We start from the raw sequence: 20,754 nt of genomic DNA, 5'->3' as shown, positions 1-20,754 counted from the left end.
AGAGCGCCCAGGCTGCGAGATGGCATGGAGAGATGAGCGGGGGATGAGACAGGAATGAGGAGCGGTGTGAGACTAGGATGGGAGACTCAGAGAGACTGGGGCAGGCCCGGGCACACCCTGAATGCGGGCAGCTAGGGAAAGAGCCATTGGGGCCTCCCCCTGGTCGCCCTTAAAGATCTTTTACAATAGGTCATCTCAGTTTTGCCATGTTTGTTTCATTTATCTCTGTGGCCTATTTTTTTATTTTTTTGCCTTTTTGGGTCACACCCAGCGATGCTCAGGGGTTACTCTTAGCTCTGCACTCAGGAATTACTCTCGGCATTGCTCAGGGGACTATCTGGGATGCTGGGGATTGAACCCAGGTCGGCTGTGTGTGAGGCAAACACCCTCCCTGCTTGACTGTTGCTCTGGTTCCATCTATGGCCTCTTTTATTTTTTTAAATTTTTATTTGTGAAACACCATGAGGTACAATTGTAGATTTACAAATTTTTGTGCTTGGGTTTCAAGTATACAATGATTCAACACCCATCCCTCCACTAGTGCCCATTTTCCACCACCATGAGTCCCAGTATCTCTCCCACCCCCCATCCCCCCCATCCCACCCTGCCTCTGTGGCAGGGCATTCCCTTTTGTTCTCTCTCTCCTTTTGGGTGTTGTGGTTTGCAAAAGAGGCATTGAGTGCTCCGGCCTCTTTTTTTTAAAAAACTATGGCCCTGACTGAAGATCAATAGTTACACTCTAGCTGTTGATTTCAAACAAGGGCCTAAAGAACTGTCTTCCTGTGATCTGTTAGCTGTTCTGGAACCTCACCAAGAATGGCTATTTCATTTGGAAGAAACAACCCATACCTTCTCCCATTGGGAAAACCTCATGAATGACATTAAAATTTTTTTAAGCACATCAAAAAAAAAAAAACTATATCACTTTCACTCTATTTTATATTTTTCCCAGACTTTTTCTCTATAGAGGCTATCTAGATCATAAAAAAAATTTTAAAAATATATGGTATTTAATTTTTATTCTAATGGTCACCATTATCGTAACAGCTTCACAGGATATCACCAGCTCCCTCCTTTTAAGCCCTCCTTGAATCCCTGCTATAAACAGTGTTGAAGTTAACCATAATCTCAATCTCTTTTATTCTCACTGTAATCTAACCCTTAATTCAAACCTTTAAAAACAGTTTCATTGTATAAATTATTAGCACACATATTATAAAATGTAAACCACACATAATACATATAATGACATATTCTCGTCCAACATTTATGATTTTAAGTTTCTAGAAGAACAAACATATTTTGACTGGTATACAGTGGTGCCTAAACACAGAGAGGCTTATGTGTTTCTACTTGAATACAAGTGTCCGTAGTGATATATGTTTATCAGTATTCCACAGCTAACTTAACTCCAGTTTTATGGTTGCCTAAATTTATCAAAAACAGTCTTCTCTCTGTGAGCTCATGAGAGAAATATTTTATGAAGTCCTATATGGTAAATGGGGTTGGAGCAATAGTACAGTGGGTAGGAGGTTTGCCTTGCACTTGGCCGACCAGGGTCAAGCCTGGTTTGATTCCTCCGCCCTTCTCCGAGAGCCAGGAAAGCTACCGAGAGTATTGCTCCTGCAAGGCAAAAGCCTGGCAAGCTACTCATGACATATTCGATATGCCAAAAACAGTAACAAGTCTCACAATGAGACATTACTGGTGCCCACTCGAGCAAATTGATGAACAATGGGAGGACAGTGCTACAGTGCTATATGGTAATTGCATGTGTTCTTTATCTCTGAAGTGTTTTCTTTTCTATTTTAGATTTTGGGCCAGGACTTGAGCGATAGCACAGCGGGTAAGGTGTTCGCCTTGCACGCAACCAGCCCAGCAGAGCCGGGTTTGATTCCTCCACCCCTCTTGGAGAGCCGGGGAAGCTACCGAGAGTATCTCGCCCGCAAGGAAAAGCCTGGCAAGCTCCCTGTGACTTATTCGATATGCCAAACACAGTAACAACAAAGTCTCACAATGGAGATGTTACTGGGCCCGCTGGAGCAAATCTATGAACAACAGGAGGACAGTGACAGTTTTGGGGCCACATCTGGTGATACTTGGGACTTTTTTTAGGATCTGTGCTCAGGAATTATTCCTGGCAGTGCTCAGAGGAACTAATGGGGTGCATGAGATAGAATTCCGGGTGATTCATGTGCAAAGCAAACACCCCACCTACTATGCTCTCTCGTAGGCTCCTAAAGATGAGTTTTTAATGGATTAATCAAAATATGATTCCATTCTTTTCTGGAGAAAATTTTTTCTCTTGAGATATATGATATGAATCTGTTTGTTCTTTCCTTAACTTCACTTACCTTCACTCTTCAGAATGTAATTTTTAACTTTGCATCTTTGTTATGGAAGTTTATTTCTTAAGTTATAATTTTGATATTTGTTTTCTGGTTTTACATTCAGACTTTTATCACACAGTTTTTGGATCAAATAGAGATGTATGTAATTATAAGTACATATTCCTTTTTCCTGGGCTGGAGCGATAGCACAGCGGTAGGGCGTTCGCCTTACAAGCAGCCAACATGGCCGACCCGAGTTCGATTCCTCTGCCCCTCTTGGAGAGCCCGGCAAGCTACCGAGAGTATTCGATATGCCAGACACAGTAACAACAAAGTTTCCAATGGAGATGTTACTGGGCCCGCTCGAGCAAATCCGCGATCAACGGGAGGGCCTTTACCTTTACCTTTACCTTATTCCTTTTCCTGGGCTGGAGAGATAGCATAGCAGTAGGACATTTGCCTTGCATTCAGCCAGCCTGGCCGATCCAGGTTTGATTCCTCCGTCCCTCTTGGAAAGCCCGGCAAGCTACCGAGAGTATCTTGCCCACGCAGCAAAGCATGGCAAGCTACCCGTGACACATTCAATATGCCAAACACAGTAACTACAAGTCTCAAAAAATGGAGACATTACTGGGCCCGCTCGAGCAAATCAATGAACAATGGGAGGACAGTGACAGTGATTCTTTTTCCCATTTCCTTTAACATCTTTTTCATCTATTTATGTCATTGTTTTAGAGCAAATAGTAGAATGTTTCCTATTTGACTATGGTCTGATTATTCTAATGGTGTATACTGTATTTCTGAGATAATTTTCTATTTTTAATTTTTCAAGCTCTATTAGCTCTTTTTAGAATTCTTTTAAACTCTGATTATAGAATTTGTGATGAATGATACTCTGTTATGAATGATACAACTCTGAATGATACTCTGTTCATATCTGCCATTATCTTAACATCTTTAAATTCAAATATTACTATGATAAGATTTTCATCTCCTAATTGTTCTTTGAAATTTTCACAAACCATTCTTTTCACATTATTACCATTTTAATAATTTTATAGGATTCTTATAATAACTACTTGATTTGAGGTGAGTGGTTCTTGTACTTTTAGACAATAGAGGTATAGGATTGATTGGAATTTTTTTTTAACATATATATTGAGAAAAGTTACAAAGCTTTCAGGTTTAAGTCTCGGTCATACAATGATCAAACACCCATCCAGTTCACCAGTGCCTATTTTTCACCACCAAGAACTCCAATATACCCCCTCTTCTCATTCCTCCCAATGCCTGTGAGGCAGATGATTTCTACTTAATTATCTCTCTACTTTGATTACATTCATTATTTCGACAAAAGATACACCATTATTATTTTAAATTTCTCCCCCAACAATCAGAACTGTTGAAAAGGCATTGTGAAGGTATCATAAGGATAAGGTATTGTGCTATTGCTGGTTATGAAGACCATATGATGTCACATGCCCACGTGATTTTGGATTTCTGATATTTTACTAATTAAGTCTGGAGGGATTTCTACTAAAAGCTGGATAATTCAGAGATTGGTTTGTGTGCTTCTGGGGCCATGGCCGTGCCAGAGAGCTGCTTGTGGGGGGCAACTTGTGGCCTTGGTAGGGCGTGAAGGACGTGCCAGTTCCGCACTCCCCAAGGATTGATTGGAATTTATTACAATAAATTAATTACACATATCAGAACTATTGTAATTACTCGTCTATTATCTTGGATTATATTTCTAACAAGATCATCAAATTCCTTTTATGTTCCAAAATTTCTTCTGTACAAATTTTCCAATGGGGCCCTCTTAGAGTAGCTTGGCCCTAAATACTGGGGAATGTATTTTGTCACGTGTTTTCACTTTGCATGTATGTTCTTCATGTAATGCTTTTCATTTCTGTTAACTTTGTGCTTTGCTTATAACTGAAATGCTGTTTTGGAGGAAGCTGTGTGGAATTAACATTTATATCCCAGCAGGAGCACACCAGATTAGATGGGATGTAACATAGAAGCCAACCAATCACAACTAATAAAAACACTTACACAGAAGGCTTACCTTGCAACTAGAGCTTACTAAACCCTCAGATAAGGACTCAATGACCCCGTGGTGATGAGACACAACACTGTCATTGTCACTGTCCTCCCGTTGTTCATCGATTTGCTCGAGCGGACCCAGTACTATTGTGAGACTTGTGACTGTGTTTGGCATATCGAATATGTCACGGATAACTTGCCAGGCTTTGCTGTACGGATGAGATACTCTCAGTAGCTTGCTGGGCTCTCTGAGAGGGGCGGAGGAATTGAACTCAGGTTGGCTATATGCAAGGCAAACGCCCTACCCGCTGTGCTATCCCTCCAGCCTGACACAACAATTTTCACATATTTTCTTCATGGAAAAATTTTGTCCATTCTATTAACCACTTAATGGTAAGAAACAAGATAAAATAAATTCGTGTGGGTCAGCTATGGGGACAGACTTGAGGGGTGGTTGAGGAAATGGAGACAAAGGTGGAGAGAAGGTATTGGTGGTGGAGGGATTGGGGTTGGAATATTGAACGCTTGTAACAAATCAGCCTGTGACAAACCATTATGTACAACTTTGCAAATCAGGGCATTTAAATTAAGTGGAGAAGGTACATCTACTTCTGTACACCTGGGACCTTCTGAATATCATCCTCTATTTCATGTTACTGCTTGTTTTATTTATACTACTGTGAGGCCTTTAGATTATTTCCTTCCCTTTGCTGCTGCTCTCGTTGGGGTAGGGAGGGAAGGACCGTGCACACTTGGATGTGGTTCCGGGATTCCCTGAGGCAGTGCTCCTGGGCTCACGTTCAGCCTGCAGACATGAGGGGGCCATATATCTCAACCCTGGATCCCTAATTCACCTCGCACGGAATATAATAGACTGAGAAAACAAAAATATCATTGGCTTCAGTGATTAAAATTTAATCTTCCACTGGGTGTTTTTTTTTTTCCTTTTTACTACAAAGCAACCACAAGCCTGTGCAGCTGGAAACTATATTAGAAATAATTGCTATGTAAATAGCTTTGTAATATTTCTAAGACGTTGTTTTGATGAAGCAGGAGGCAAAAATTGCGGCTTAGAGGCACAGAACCCAGCTCTTCCTGGCTGCCACAGAAACGAACTGCACACACAGACACTCGTAGGAGCTTACCCAGATGTTGGTCTTCTAAAGCTACCCCAGTGATCTTCAAAATAGAACAGATTAGAAACCTCTGAGTAGCACTTTTTATTAAAATTTATGGATTAAAAACAAGCTTGTTTGGGTTATTGAATTCTTTTATTCTAGGAAAGCTATACTGCCTCATTTACACTGCACATTAAAACCTGTTGGTTTTTCTTTTTTTCAACTAGTAAGTTTCAGTCTATCAAATTTAAAATAACTGGGGGTAGAGTTATAGCCCTGGGGTGGATTCTTAGGAGAAAAAAAAACTGATTCAGAATTCAAAATACCTTTCATTTTAAAACAGCAAGTCTTGTCCTATTTTCAAGAAATCACTTTGCTCAGACTAAACTAATTTCTAAACAATGTATTGGAAATAAATACATGCAAACCTCTCAGGACACTAAGAATTTTTTTTCAAGAATCTATAAAACCTCATTACCTGTTAATGGAACTTGATGCATACTAAAGAAGGATAAGTGTATCACAATTCTCTAAGTGATGAGATCTTAAATGGTGCCACAAATTGATTTTTAACTTCTATTTACTCTACATCATGTTTAATTATGCCAAATTCACCCTATTTATTTGTGAGATGTATTTGAATGCTAACAACTGAATTGAAAGAATGATTAAATTCTATTTCCTTTGAAAGAAATGGCCTATTTCGACATGAGACTGATAATTAGAAATTCAAAATACCTTTTAATACTTAACTATATGTCAGAAAGTATGATTTGTGCCTAGCTCATTCTAATGAATAATGATGGGCAAAATAATATCCTATTTTTCAGTTTAAATTTTAAGTGGAAAAAGTCCAAGTGGTAAATGTGTATAAAATCCATGACTTCTATGTATGTTCATGTGTATACATGTGTATATATATATGTGCATACACATATGTGAGTAATTAAAACATACATAAAACAAAAATTTAGGCAAACTAGAGATGCTATGTTTTATTTAAGGAAAATTTAGGAAGTTCTAATTCTAAAAATAAACACAATTTGCTATAGAAAAAATTAGGGTTCCTTCCTAAAGTGACAAGTGACTCCAACAGTATAAAAGCATTCGATTTATATTAAAACATGGAAAAAGAAAAATAAATAATGAATTTCATAATTGAAAGGCTGAGAAATCACCTGTTGATGAGAGAAGTATTTTCTCTACATTCAAACTTTCCCTGTGGGATCCTATCCTAAATGGAAAAGCTGAAACTTGAAAACTCTAAAAGAAAATTTAGGAGAAAATCGGCATGGTATTCTGGCTCGCAAATTGATCTTCAGCAAAATTAACACTCTGACTTTTGCCAAAGACTGTTAAGAAAATGGAGAGGTAAGTCACAAATCTGGAGGCGCATATTCTCAAAGCAGACATCAGACCAAGGGCTTTTATCCAAAGGAACTCTTCTAATTCAATAATAAAAGACAAAAGACCCAATTAAAAATTGGCAGAAGACTTGAACAGATACTTCACAATAGAAGATGCACAAACAGCCCTTAACCACATGCGTGCTGCTCAGCTTGATGGGTTACCAGGGAAATGGAAGCGAAAACCTCCAAGAGATCTCACTAGACAGTTGCCAGAATGGCTAAAATTAAGAGGCTTGCCATTGCCGAGGGCCAGAGGCTGTTGTGGAATTGGATTTCTTATTCCAGCCTCTCAATTTGGATCATTCAACTGCTGCCTAAACCTCCATATCTTGTATGTAATTAAAAAGGAACTTGTGAGACTATTCACTGGTTCTAATGACGTTCAGTACTTATTTTTCAAATGCTGGAAATGGAGGGAAAACTCTATATGGGGTTCCTTATACCCCCCCCAGCCCCCATTGCTAATCTCGGATGATGGAGGATGACGTTTTATGTGCAAGAAGGATCCGGTGATGCTCTTGAAGTGGTTATAACAAGGGTCTAAGATCCAGTCACTGTTCCCATGCGGGAATGGTTATCCAGAACAATCTACAAGCTCTTTATTTCACCTTCTTAAAGTAGTTGGCAGATTTTCACAGAGTATTATAAAATTACATCTCTATGATAGAAAAATTAAAAGCTGAGTCACAGCTGATGAATATTTATCTCTTGGGAAAGGTAATGGCTATTTTTTAAACAGAGGTTTGTCTAGTGAAATCATGTGAATGTTACTGAGGAAGAGAAATTCCCCCACACGGAACTTTTGTCTCTACACCTGAATCCACAACTGTTTCAAAAAATCTCTACAGTGAAGTTTCAAAGAACAAAAATACAACACTAGGACAGAAAACTAAGTTCAGAGGTTCATGAATCCATTAGACACTTTTTCTTGGTGAAAATCGGTATGCTGAATAAATATGTGTCGAGAAAAAAAAACGCTTGGAAATTATATCCTGGCTTCAAGAGACTGTTAAAGAAATATGAAAAAATTGCATAAACATTCAAATTCAATAGGTACATTTTGAAAATGACAGATTTCAGAGTAGAACACATTAAAGAGGAGCACTCTTTAATTTGTTATGTTCAAGATGATGATTCTGGGGGTCAAAGAGATATAGGCCAGTAGGAAAGAAGCTAGCTTTTGCTTGCCTTGCCCATGCTGACCTATGGGCCCTTCTCAGACAACGCATGTGGTCCCCCAAGAGCCCCTAGGAGTAATCCCTAAGTACGAACTCAGGAGTATTCACTGCAAATTGCAGGGTGAGACCCTGAATCGTAAAAGTAAAACAAAGATAAAGATGGCATATTATATAACATTAAACCCAAGTGAGTTGAAAAAAAAAAAGATTTGCACTAAAAAATAAATCCTCGTGCATATCATGACTGAAGGGGATGGAGAAAGAAAATCGGGCACAGTTGCAGTTTCTGATTCTCTGTTTGGGGAAATGTATCAAATTGGTCATCAAAGTGTATATTTAAGTATACTTTAATCAATTTCATCCATCCTGAAACAAGCCATCCTTGCACTATTCTGAATTCCAAATTGTGGTGCATAAAAATGACTGTCCTGTGCCTTCTTGATTTGTAGAACAGATTCGAGAGTAAGTGAAAGGCTGGAAGGTGGACCTAAGGACAGGTGTCTGGTAAAAGAGGGTCCCCTGAGCATCACTGGAAGCTACCTCTAAGCACAAAGTTGGGAATAGCCCCTCAGAGCCACAAAGCAAACAAACAGACAAACAAAATAGGTGGGGAGAGGAACTCGCCATTTGGCTTCCAGGTATAAATTTATAAAACGTCATTAAACCTAGCACCATTTAGATCTCTCAAATTAAATAGAGAAGTGCACACTAAATTTTCTCTTAAAGCACAATGCCTCTTTTGCAGACCACAACACCCAAAAGGAGAGAGAGAACAAAAGGGAATGCCCTGCCACAGAGGCAGGGTGGGATGGGGGGATGGGGGTGGGAGGGATACTGGGATCCATGGTGGTGGAAAATGGGCACTGGTATTTGATCATTGTATAATCAAAACCCAAGCACAAAAATTTGTAAATCTACAACTGAAACTCATGGTGTTTCACTAATAAAATTTTTTTTAAAAAAGCAAAAGAATTTATCTTTGTTTCTACTTTAGAGCTCTTATAAATGAAAACTGAAATCAAATTCTCTTCCTTGGCACCCACAGTTATGACTGTCAAAATGATGAAATGGAATACACTCTGTTAACACTATCTCGGAGCTTTTTCAATATTTTTCAAACCCAGATTGAACTATTTCTTTTGAAGGAGTTACTAAGGGCAGCTACTGAACTGAGTGCAAGAGTAAGAAGAACTTGAGAGATGTGTGTGTTCGTTGTACAACATGAGTGGTTTTGTGAGATTGCAAACTCTATCCAGAGGCACAATTCTAACTTCTTGCCTTTGGGGTAGAGCCACAGTCTCTCATAGATACACCTGGCTCTCAGGTTACTTGTTTGGGGATTTGGGTTTTGTTTTTCATGCAAAACATATGCACTGGTCCTTTAACCTCTCTGAGACCCCACAGACAGAGCATCAAAGAGTATTTCTAAGAAGTATATTAGAGAGTCAAGTCCTGGTTCTCTGTTTCTGAAGATTCCATGTATTCCCACATAGAGTAATCAAATGTTTATTTTTAAGATTTATAACATTCCCAATCCAATTGCATTTTCAGTTCCTGTCTATTTTTCCTTATGGAAAATCTTGTCATTCTACTTCACCCATTTCATATCTTAATTCACTGTAGTTACATGTTCCTTGCTCTCTGCTCTGTCATTACTGTTACAAATAGACTATTGTCCCAGAAGATGTTCAGGTGACATTGAAAGTTGGCTGTGTTTCTTGGCCTGTTTCTTTTCTTGTACCCTTCACCAGTGTCTTCTAATCATTCCACACTTGAGATCAGTCCATCTCCTTTCTTCCCCTTGTAGACAGTGCTTCACCAGGAACTTGATTCTACTCCAGAGCTTCTCAAACACAATGACCTTTTCAGTTCACAAGTTTGTACTAACAGATTGGAAAGCAAAGGATTTTTTTCCCACTCTCCTCTAAAATATTTTGAATATAAATGCTGTCAGCTACAAAACCGAAATTCCACACCAGTAATTCTCTTTCCACCTATCCAGTCATAAATTGGTGAGTGCAATTAATTGATAACTTCTTGTTAGCAGGTTGATTACATTTAAAAAAAAAGTGAAACTATTTTCCAAACATTAATTTTACAAATGGTACTTTAAAAACACCCAGTGTGCTTGTTTTATATTTCAACTTGTAGCACATTTTGGGAAACTATATAAAATATTTTAGAACTATGAAGCCATTAGACAATCCCTGAAATATTAGACTGTTTCATCTTTAGAATACTAAAGATATTTTATTGGTCATAGGAAGCAGTTTATTTTAGAATGAGAAATTGCATGTAACAAATAAGTTTTAGTACAGTGAATTCTCAGTAAAACAAAGTTCTTAGATTCTCAATTTTTATCTTCTAGGGTCATTCCATAATTTTCACTGCATCACTGTCATCCTGATATTCATCGATTTCCTCGAGCGGCACCAGTAATGTTTCCTTTGTCCTAGCACTGAGATTTTAGAAAGTGCCACATGTGAGGCTCTTTCAGGGTCAGGAGAAGGAGACTCATCATTGTTACTGGTTTTTGGCATATTGAATACACCACGGAGAGTTTTCCATAGTCTGCCGTGTGGGCAGGATACTTTTGGTAGACTGCCAGGTTCTCCAGAGTAAGAAGTAGATAATAAGATGTCGCATGGCCACATTTGCTTACGGGAGCTGGGTTTTATAGTCTCTGGGTCTTGACCGTTGATGGGATCACACAGCCCAGGGCAGTTGGTGGGTGTAACGCCTACATACTGGAAGATGGGGGATCTGGGTAGAGGAGACTCAGTCCCAATCCAAGCAGGCTTGGAGATCTATGCCCCGGGTCCCACACACCTGGGTTCCTCTGCCGGTTCCTTCATGCACGAGGCTCGTCCAAACGTGTGGAGAGTGGTCTTAAGCATGGCTGTGGCTGGAACTGAAGGTCTTCAGCTTCTGGGGCTCTGCTTGGGATGGGGAGGGAAACACAACCCACCCTCCTCCAAGGGGCCCCAGTGAGGACAGCCAGGCACGGAGTCAGGAGACTCTGTTCTGTTCTCTTCCAGGATCTGGGTTTTATAGTCTCTAGGTCTTGGCCATTGATGGGATTACATGACGCCCAGGGAAGTTGGTGGGTGTAACGCCTACATACTGGACGATGGGGGATCTGGGTGGAGGAGGCCCAGTCCCAATCCATAATTTTATGAAACACAGCTACTATAAAATTTGGGTACTCACTATTTAACTGTGTAAAAATTTCCAAGTTATTCAATATAAAATTTCTCTTTCTTTGGAGATCATTTGCCTATACTTACTTTGATTAGTCTTCTTACTCCTACAGTGGTTCAAAAAAAACATAATGTAGTAGAACTGCACAATTTGTAATACTATTTACCGTCTTTCTCTCCCTTATTCAGTAAAAATATTATGATTGGGTTTTATATGAAGCCCTCTTATATTACTTAAACAAAACCACTCAGTTTACATGCATGAGTGAATTCAGCTCCTTTGGGTTAGTTCATTTAAGTGAATATTTTGACTAAATGAACACAGAGACCAATATTTTTATCAGCAAGGATGAGAAGTAGACAAATTTCCTGAAGAATGAAATGTATTTTGTTCAGGTCCATGGTGGGTTTTGATGCATTTGCAAACTGAGTAGTAACTTGAGCCATCTTTCTTCGGAAGACCTGACAGAAAACCTACAGGTAAAAATCTTTCCTTCTGACATATGCTAAGATAGTTAATCTTGGCAATCTCTTTCTGATTGATTTATTGTTTTTCAGATCAGTGATCGGTTAACTCTGGGAGCACTCTGAAAGAAGATCTGTTTGGTCATTTCCAGTCTTTGATCCAAATTATTCCAGCTGACTACAGTCAGTGATTTTGTTTTCACCCATGGCTGATTAAGTGACTTGAATTGATTTGAACAGCATCTACTCTCATCCTCACTCCTTGGTGCCACGTGATTGCTCTCCTCTATCTGTTTTTCCTCCCAGTGGATGGACAGTTGGCTCTCTCCTTTGAAGTCCACTTAGCTTTGTTTTTGTTTTGGAACAAGCTAAGTCGGGATTACTGACTCTGGTCTTTTTGTTTGAAGCAAAGACTTCAAAGAGAATCAGGCTGCCAATTCTCTGGTGCTATGACAGGCTTAGACAGATTAACGCTCCCAACATGACAACAATTTGCTGCATGTATCTGGGTGCCCAGTTGCCAGTGGGGAATGGAATTATTTTACTTTGTGGGAATACTGATGTCACCTAGCCTGATTAGTGTCAGAGTCTGACTCTTTGCCAGACCTCTGCCAGTCAGATGGCAGTGTTCCTGACTGCACTGGAAGAAAGTGAGCAGAATGGACGATGGCCTTGGCACCTAAGCAGCTGGTCTAGCCCAGGAACAAGCAGAGAGCTGTCCCCAGGGACCCCCCTGATGCACTGGTCCTTGGGACCGCGAGGGAAATAAAAGGAGTGAGAGCCTAGGAGATAAATCATAGAAAGTGAGGACGGAAGGAAAAGTGCAGATATTGGCGAATAAAGCACTAGCAAAAATCGCATCAAGCGTTTCTTAGCACTTGTTCCAACTACAGACACATTCACGTTGCTTCCAGGTACCGTTAAAATTTCGCTCTTGGTGGGTGTGTTCCTTCAGATCCTAGATTTATTAACATGTCACATGTGAAAATCCTTTTTTAAAAGGATGTTGTCATTACAAAAGTAATTTATGTCCAGTTGCCTACAAAATAAGACAGTGTAGAGATAAAAGGACAACTTTAATGTATTTCTCTTTGATTTAGGTTTGATTTAGGGGGGCCACACTGGTGATGCTCAGGGCGGAGTCCCAGCTCTTTGCTCAGAATCACTCTCGACAGGCTTGGCGGACAATACATGATGCCAGGTATCGAACCTGGGGCAGCTACCTGCTGTACTATCACTCTGCTCCCAAGAACAACTTTAATTTATAAAGAAAAATATTGGAATCATACTTTACCGGTCACCTGCATTTAACTTAACCAATCTCAGTCTGTTACTCATAGAGGCTATTTCCATTTCAAACTTACTCACCTGTTTGTAACACCCATTCAATACATGGTCACCATGGTAATGCCTAATTAAAAGAAAATTCTAATACTGAGCCTTACACTTAAAACTGAAACCAAACCAAAGAAAAATAAATTTAAGTTGTTCTTTTTTCTCTACACTATTAATATGACCTAACAGAAGTAAGTTATATTAGTAAACTCCCAAGAAACAACTAACAAAGTAGTTTTCATTTGTAAAACAAAGTTCTATCCTAGATTGTATTTGAAGAATACAACATATAAACAATACATAAAAGTATAGAATAACAATATCCACAAGAAAAAAACTCCTAAAAAATAAAATAAAGACATGCTTAACATACAAGCATTAATAATGGATGAAATGATACGAGGGGGGTAAACAATAATAACACATGGTAAAATCAGCTAGACTATGCTAAAAAAATCCACTAAAAACAAGATGACCCATATTCATGTTTTGCATTCACCATTTTTTTAATAATTTAAATCAAGCCACGATCACGATCACGACCATCCTGTTGTTCATCGATTGCCTCGAACAGGCCCCAGTATCATCTCCTTTATCCTAGCCCTGAGATTTTTTTAAAAGTGCCACATTCAAGGATCTTTCAGGGTTAGGAAAATGAGACCCATCATTGTTACTGGTATCTGGCATATTGGGTACGCCACGGGGAGTTTGCCAGAGACTCTGCCGTGTGGGTAGGTTACATTCGGTAGCCTGCCAGGTTGTCCAAAGTAAGAATGAGATAATAAGATGTCACGCGGCTGCAAATGCCACATTTTCTCTAATATAGAAAACATTTTAGTTTATAAATATTTGTGAATGTGTCTTCCCAGTTTGACATTTTTCTCTTCAAATAGAAGTTTGCTGATTTGCCTGACAGTAAGACATTGCCAGCTCTCCGTGCTCAGCAGTAATGGTCACTGCAGCAAACTGCCCAGGAAGTCAGTCATCTAAAGATTTGGTTTTACTGGGCTTGGTATATGAATTGATGGTTGTTGGTTTCATTTCTTGGTTGTTTTTTTGTTTTGAGGGTGGGGGGAATGCATACTCAGTGTCTCAGTGTTTCTCAGGGCTTATTCCTAACTTTTCTTTCAAGGATCATTTCTGGCAGGGTTTGAGGGACCATATGGGGTGCCAGGGATCGAATCTGAGTCAGCCCTGTGTTAGGTAACTGCACTACCCACTGCACTATCACTACAGCCCCTGTTGCGCTTTTAAGACATAATCATCATGAGTTATTGTGAGATTTTAATAGCAAAACTAAGACATAATTTCATGTTATATAAGCATCTCCTAGGAACCAAAGAGAATAATACTCTTACAGGCTGCACAGAAAGTTATAAAATCCTTTTATGAATCAGGAGTGTTTTGTTTTATGTAAAGGACATTAGAGATCATCTTTTAAGTTTTTTTTACATCCTTTACAGAGCCAAACAGAACCCCAGAGAGGCTAAATGATTAACATAAATTCACAGGACTGAATAATGACACAGCAAAAACTTATTTCCCAAAACGTTGAAGTTCATTACAGGTAGATTTGGGAGTTCAGTCATTTGATTTCAAGTTTATTTCTCAGATTTTTAAGTCATACCAATTTCACCTGTCAACTATTGGGGCAGTAGAGTTGGGGCAGGTTAACAAAGACCAGACAGGTCAAGTTCTATGTTTCAGCTTATGGGGTGAAGCACTCAATAGTTTAGGATGAAATCAACTGAAATACCATAAAAAAGAGCCACATTATATAACATGAGTAACTTGCATTAAAGAAGACTCATTGAATTGCCATTAGAATTCATTGCTCCTCATCTTCTAATAGTTAATAGGTGTATAATATTTATGAGTGTTGTCAGTCACTAGTGAGCAAAACAGAAAATCTATCTGTTCTCAGAGACGTAGGAAAATCTTTCTAAAGAACAATTACATTTTTTCTGCTTATAAATATCATGATTTACAAAAGCAGGATAAGGATAGAGAGTAATAAAGAAGATGCAATTTTAGAAAACATGATTCTAAAGAATCATTCCAACATCAAGCAGAATTGCTGAATAATTCCCTCAGGATCATGTCCTGCATAGATTTAGAATATGTCTAAAAATTGCTGAAAAAGAAATATACTTGACTATATGAGAGAGATCACTGAGGATGGATTAGAGAATGGGTAAGTAAAAATGAGAAAACTAGGATAGGAATTAAGAATTCCTGCCCCTAGACCTTGCAGACATTTGTAAAATATAAGAAATTATGACCCTGTTTTCTGTTTATTTGGGGGCCATGCCTTGCACTGCAATTTCTGACTATTTCTATGACTGGCTCTGTGCTCGTAAATGACCCCTGTGTCTGCTTACTGGACACACGTGGTGCCAGGAGTCAAACTGAGTTCAGCCGCATGCAAAGCAAGAACCTTGATTCTGTATTATCTTTCCGACTCTCAGTTATAATATAGATGATGATCGACTAAAAAGTACTGAGCAGAAGAATTTCATGATCCTCGTTTCATTTTTCAAACAATATTCTGGCTTAGTTAGAACAAATTACACAACATATGGACAAATAGGATGGTGAGTATCTGATGCACAGATTGAAACACGAGGACCAATTATGCAAAAAACAGGCCAAAGATAACTGTGAAAGACTACATGTGATGTGATTCCATTTATACTCAATGTCCAGAATAGGCAAAACTCAAAGGCAAGAAATAGATGTTTTAGTCGTCTATGGCTAAGAGTTGTGCGGGTGAAATTAAACGCCGTTTATTTGGGGGGATGATTCAATTGTTCTAAAATTGGTAACGATGGATGGCTGTACAACTTGGGGAATACAGGAGAAGAATATTGAATTGTTCACTGTAGTCAAATTATATTACAAGTAAAAGTATTTCAAAAGGAATTGGGGAAGGATGAATAAGACCTTGGTAAAAATGAGGGAGGGACAGAGAATTGATAAGCTTCTCAAGACAAATATTAGAGATAGTCAATAAGAGGATTAGCTGTCACATTGGCAAAGAGGAAGACATGAAGAGAACATGCGATTAGGATTTGTAATCAATGTATCTTTCTCCTTCAAATGAATTACTATAAATTATCTCCTCATATATATTCATTCTGCAACCACAGGTCCTGGCTCATGAATTCTCAGACTTGAATCTTCCTAAGTGTTGAGGCTGATAATGGCATTTCTTACTATCTTTACATCTTTGAGCAAGCAAGGGATGGGTGGAGGCTGGTTACCAGGAAAGCAGCCAGGTGATCAGAAGGCTGGAACTTCCAGCACCATCCCTCAGACCTCGTGATGTCCACTAGCCAAAGACAAAATCAATGTCGGCTATGGAACAAGGCCTCCATAGAACCCCAGAGGAGGTATGAACACAGCTTAGAGGCTAGAGAGGAAGGGTCTGGATATCCTTCTCTCATACCTTGCCCAATGCTTCTCTCCCAATTATCTGTTCCTAAATAAAATTTTTTATAATAAATTCATGTTCTAATGAGTGGGCTGGAGCGATAGCACAGCGGGTAGGGCATTTGCCTCGCACACAGCCAACATGGACAACCCAAGTTCGATTCCTCCATCCCTTTTGGAGAGCCCAGTAAGTTACCGAGAGTATCTCGCCCACACAGCAAAGCCTGGCAAGCTACCCATGATGTATTTGATATGCCAAACACAGTGACAAGTCTCACAATGTTACTGGGCCCACTCGAGCAAATCGATGAACAGTCGGAGGACAGTGACAGTGACAGTTCTAATGAGCACATGGGTTCTCTGTGTTTTGTGGGATGTCCTGGAATATAGATTATACCTGAAGAGGATATCTTAGGAACCCTGGTTTAAGTAATCATGGGTCAGAAGCATGGGCGACAACCTGGAATTGTTACTAGCATCAAAATGAAGAGGAACTTGTGAGACTAAGATCTTCAACTGTGAATCAAGCACAGTTCTTAGGGAGATTTTCAGAATCAAGTTGATTTTTCATACATTTTGCCCGAGAATGTATTTTTGCTTTGGCCAGGCCTTTCCACATACAGAAGGAAGTTGGCTCTGGGTCCCCAAATTTAAGAGAAGTGTCACGATGACTTAACAGCATATGGCATAAACAACTGAAAGAATGGAATTCCCATTCACTGAGGGAAAAAAATAGTGGCAAAGCAATTAAAAATACAATGAAGTGTTCAGCTTTAAACATAATAAAATTGTAGAGTGGACAGTCTTAAGACCTTTCCCAGACTGCCAAAGCTCTCTTTTATTTTTCAAACAACTGGTTGTGCTGACTATGTGTATCTGTGTCTGTATGAATAATCAAAAGAAAGAAAATCTGAGTTTAAAAAAAAAACAACTAGAAATGGGATTCAGCCATTTGAATCAATGAGAGTTAAGAAAATCTCAGAACACAAGTGACTTGGTTCATGTAAACTACACTATTCTTGGAACTGGAATTCAGGTTTCATAAGTAACAGAAACGAGAGGTTTGTTTGTAAAATAAAGCAGAGATGGTAAATGGTTTGTCACTTACCAAAAGAAGTGGAATATTAACTCTGCACTGTTAGTCAGAGAGTGGACAAATTGACACAAATGAAAAATCACCCACAAAGACACCTCATAAAGATTAACCTGGAAGACTAGCAGAAGACAAATAAGGCTGAAAACTACTATTTAGGGAAATTTTTTTTTAAGAACACGGTGCAGTCAGATTCCAAAGAAACACTTTGAAAATAGAAGAATTTACATATTAAAAATAAAACATTTTACAAAATGTCAAAGGGACTGTAATAACATTTCATAAAATGTTAAAGAGACTGAAAATTCTTAATTGAAGAAAAGGAAATTTTGAGATCAGCATAGACTGGAAAGAAAGCAAATTAAAAATCATATAAATAAACCAACTATGGCTATTAAAATAAAAAAAACTCAGCATGCTGGGTTAGAGAGTAGACTGCTGATTTTCACTTCAATGAAAATCAGATATAAAAAACTCAGAATCATATTTGATTCAACTGTGCGTTTAAAAAAATAACAAAAAGTATTCAACTTTAAGAAAGTTGAACTTCATTTACAAATTTATAAAGAATCTCCTGGAAAATCTAGGAATTTTCTGGATCTTTTTAGTGATCTAGGACAGATAGAACTGCTTAATACACACACACCGCTGATTTTCTCTTTAAAACAAATCTCAAATTTGAGGCTCATTTACCACATTTTCTTGTTCACTTCTGTGCGATGAATATCCCTTCCTCCATCCCAACAACGTAACAACTGACATTATGGATATGCCCATTTGTTCTTTTCTACAATGCATTCAGACCGGTTTCAAAATTACAATGTCAATCTCAGTATCAAAGGCAAAACTCCCAATAAAAGGTCAAGATTTTCTGCAATTTTTGCCTGCAGAATGAATCCAATAAAGAGTGAATAGAGCTCTGCATTTAAACATTTCCTTAATATAATTTTTTCCTAATGTAGAGATAAGTTAAATAAACAGTAGACATTCAGTTATATTCAATTTGGAGTTTACTTTTTTAATCTCTTCGAAAATAATTACACTATTTTAATATTCACATATATTATAGTAAAAATTAGGTGTTAAGTGTGTGCCATTCTCACTTAGCTACTATAAAATCGCATCAATTTCAGATTTATATTTTCTAAATTTCTTTTGGGGGGAAAAGCGAAAACCTCACGTGCAAAACACCTCTATGTTCCTTCACCTTCTAACACAAAAGGCAACAGAGATGGCTTGCTGGCACTTTCATTAAAGTGAATCTAAAATGTCTACTATTATTCCAAGGAGAGCGCTCTTATCCCTTTTAACATACATAGCCTCTATGCAGATTTTCTATGACCTTTTCAAAGTCTTTTATATAGAGGCATTTTGCAGCATTCATATTTTGCTACTACAAATTTACTTCTTTGGACCACAAGAAATAAATGTAAATTTTCCCTCCACATACCTGTGAAAAATTTTATTCAGGAGTAAAATTCTATAAGTTTGCTGAGCGAGAGGGCAATCATATTTAATTAAGTTAGAAAACACCAGTATTGAGTTACTGTGTACTTCTCTCTTCAACAGTACATGAATTAAAATTTCTGTTCCCCTACAGAACCTCTTGCTAACCTTTATGTGTTTTTGCAAACAAATTAGGTGAGACATGGGAAATTATATCATTTAAAGTTGACTTCCCCTTTTATATGATACTGAGTATCGTTTTATAGCAAGTCTTTTACAAAAGCTAAGACATTTTTTCTCGTTCTTAATTTTGACAACTTAGATGAAATAATTCTCTTAAGATTACAAAATGAACAAAACAAACGGTTCCTGTGAACCTTTCTAAGTTTCATTTCAATGAGAAGAATCTACACAGGCCCTTTTCAGTGATGTATTCTCTCTTCTGTCCTTTAAATCCTGTTCATTGCATATAATTCAGCTCAACATGCTCTTTATTGATATATTTGTGATCTTTATTACTTGAAACCTTCTATGTATTTTCCTGTTTGGTCACTTCTTTTATTTTACACTTATTTGTTTATTTGTTTATTTATTTATTTGGTTTGGGGGCCAAATATGTTTATTTATTTATTTTGGCTCAGGGCTTACTACTGGTTCTGTAGTTAAGGCTCACTCCTGGCAGACACAGAGAACCCTATGGAGTATCAGTGACTGACGCCTGGTAAGCCATTTGCAAGAAAAATGCCCTGCTCCAAGACTACTAGTTATTCTCTGCTATATTTATCCCACACACAAAGTTCTAAACCATCTTCTCCAGACTCATAATTTTATTTGGATTTAATGGGATGCCAGAAGTAAATTCTATTAGTTATGTTATTAAAAGAGGTTAGAGAGAAATTATAAAAGGCAACATCAATCTTCACTTTCATATCATGGAATTGATTAAGTCTACCAACTTTCACGTCTTCGTAGAGATGTGCAGAGTCCCAGGCACTTACTAAGCTGCCTTTGTTCTATCTCTACCTATTCTTAACAGCATATTTAAAATAATTATCCGATTTAACATGTCTTATGTTTAACCTAATCAATGGAGATATTTTAATGATGAGATTGGAATTTTTTTTCAAAGACCATCATATTCTATTTCTCCCAGGAATTTTAGGAAGAGAAGGATACAAGTTCAGACTATTGAGGAAATTGAAGAGAGTCAGCTGAAAAAAGAGAGTTTATTTTTTGCCTGGAATTTTTAAAAGTAGGAAAATGTTTATTTTTTGAAAAAGAGTATTTTCCAGAACACCCATGGAGAAGACAGTAGCCAAAGTTTGTGCCAGCCTCACTAGTCAGACCTTGGAAAGAGTTGAAACTTGGAAATCCACGTACTTGGAAAATGGGACAGGAAGGTAGTATGGAAAACAGAAGTAACTGACAGACATCAATGGAACTTTTACTTTTCCTCTGCCACAAGGAAAGACCAAGCCACAGCTTGATGTTTACACTATGGTTTAGAAAAAAAGAAAAAAATACTCTCCTATAAGTAACCTGCAATGACTAACCAGGAAAAATTTAGCTATAAAATGACCCACAGTTGTTGAGTAGGAGACCCAGTATGTTTAGGACACATCTAAGTACTCAATATCTGAAACAAATATGTGAGCCGTTAAAGATTCTCAACTTTAATGCCAGGGTTATTGATTGGTAATTG

General features: G+C 38.1%; 1 non-coding gene across 1 annotated transcript; it reads left to right on the top strand.

Moving 5' to 3' along the window:
- Window positions 1–708: 708 nt before the first annotated feature.
- On the top strand, window positions 709–844 carry LOC130038340 (small nucleolar RNA SNORA2/SNORA34 family). The gene has a single exon (XR_008794666.1). It is a non-coding gene; the product is annotated as a small nucleolar RNA SNORA2/SNORA34 family (small nucleolar RNA).
- The last annotated feature ends 19,910 nt before the right edge of the window (window positions 845–20,754 follow it).

This window comes from Sorex fumeus, unplaced genomic scaffold (genome assembly GCF_029834395.1).
Source record: "Sorex fumeus unplaced genomic scaffold, SorFum_2.1 ptg000006l, whole genome shotgun sequence".
In the NCBI taxonomy this organism is placed as follows: Eukaryota; Metazoa; Chordata; class Mammalia; order Eulipotyphla; family Soricidae; genus Sorex; species Sorex fumeus.
The sequence above is the reverse complement of the archived record's forward strand: the minus strand, read 5'-3'. Positions and strand labels throughout refer to the sequence as shown.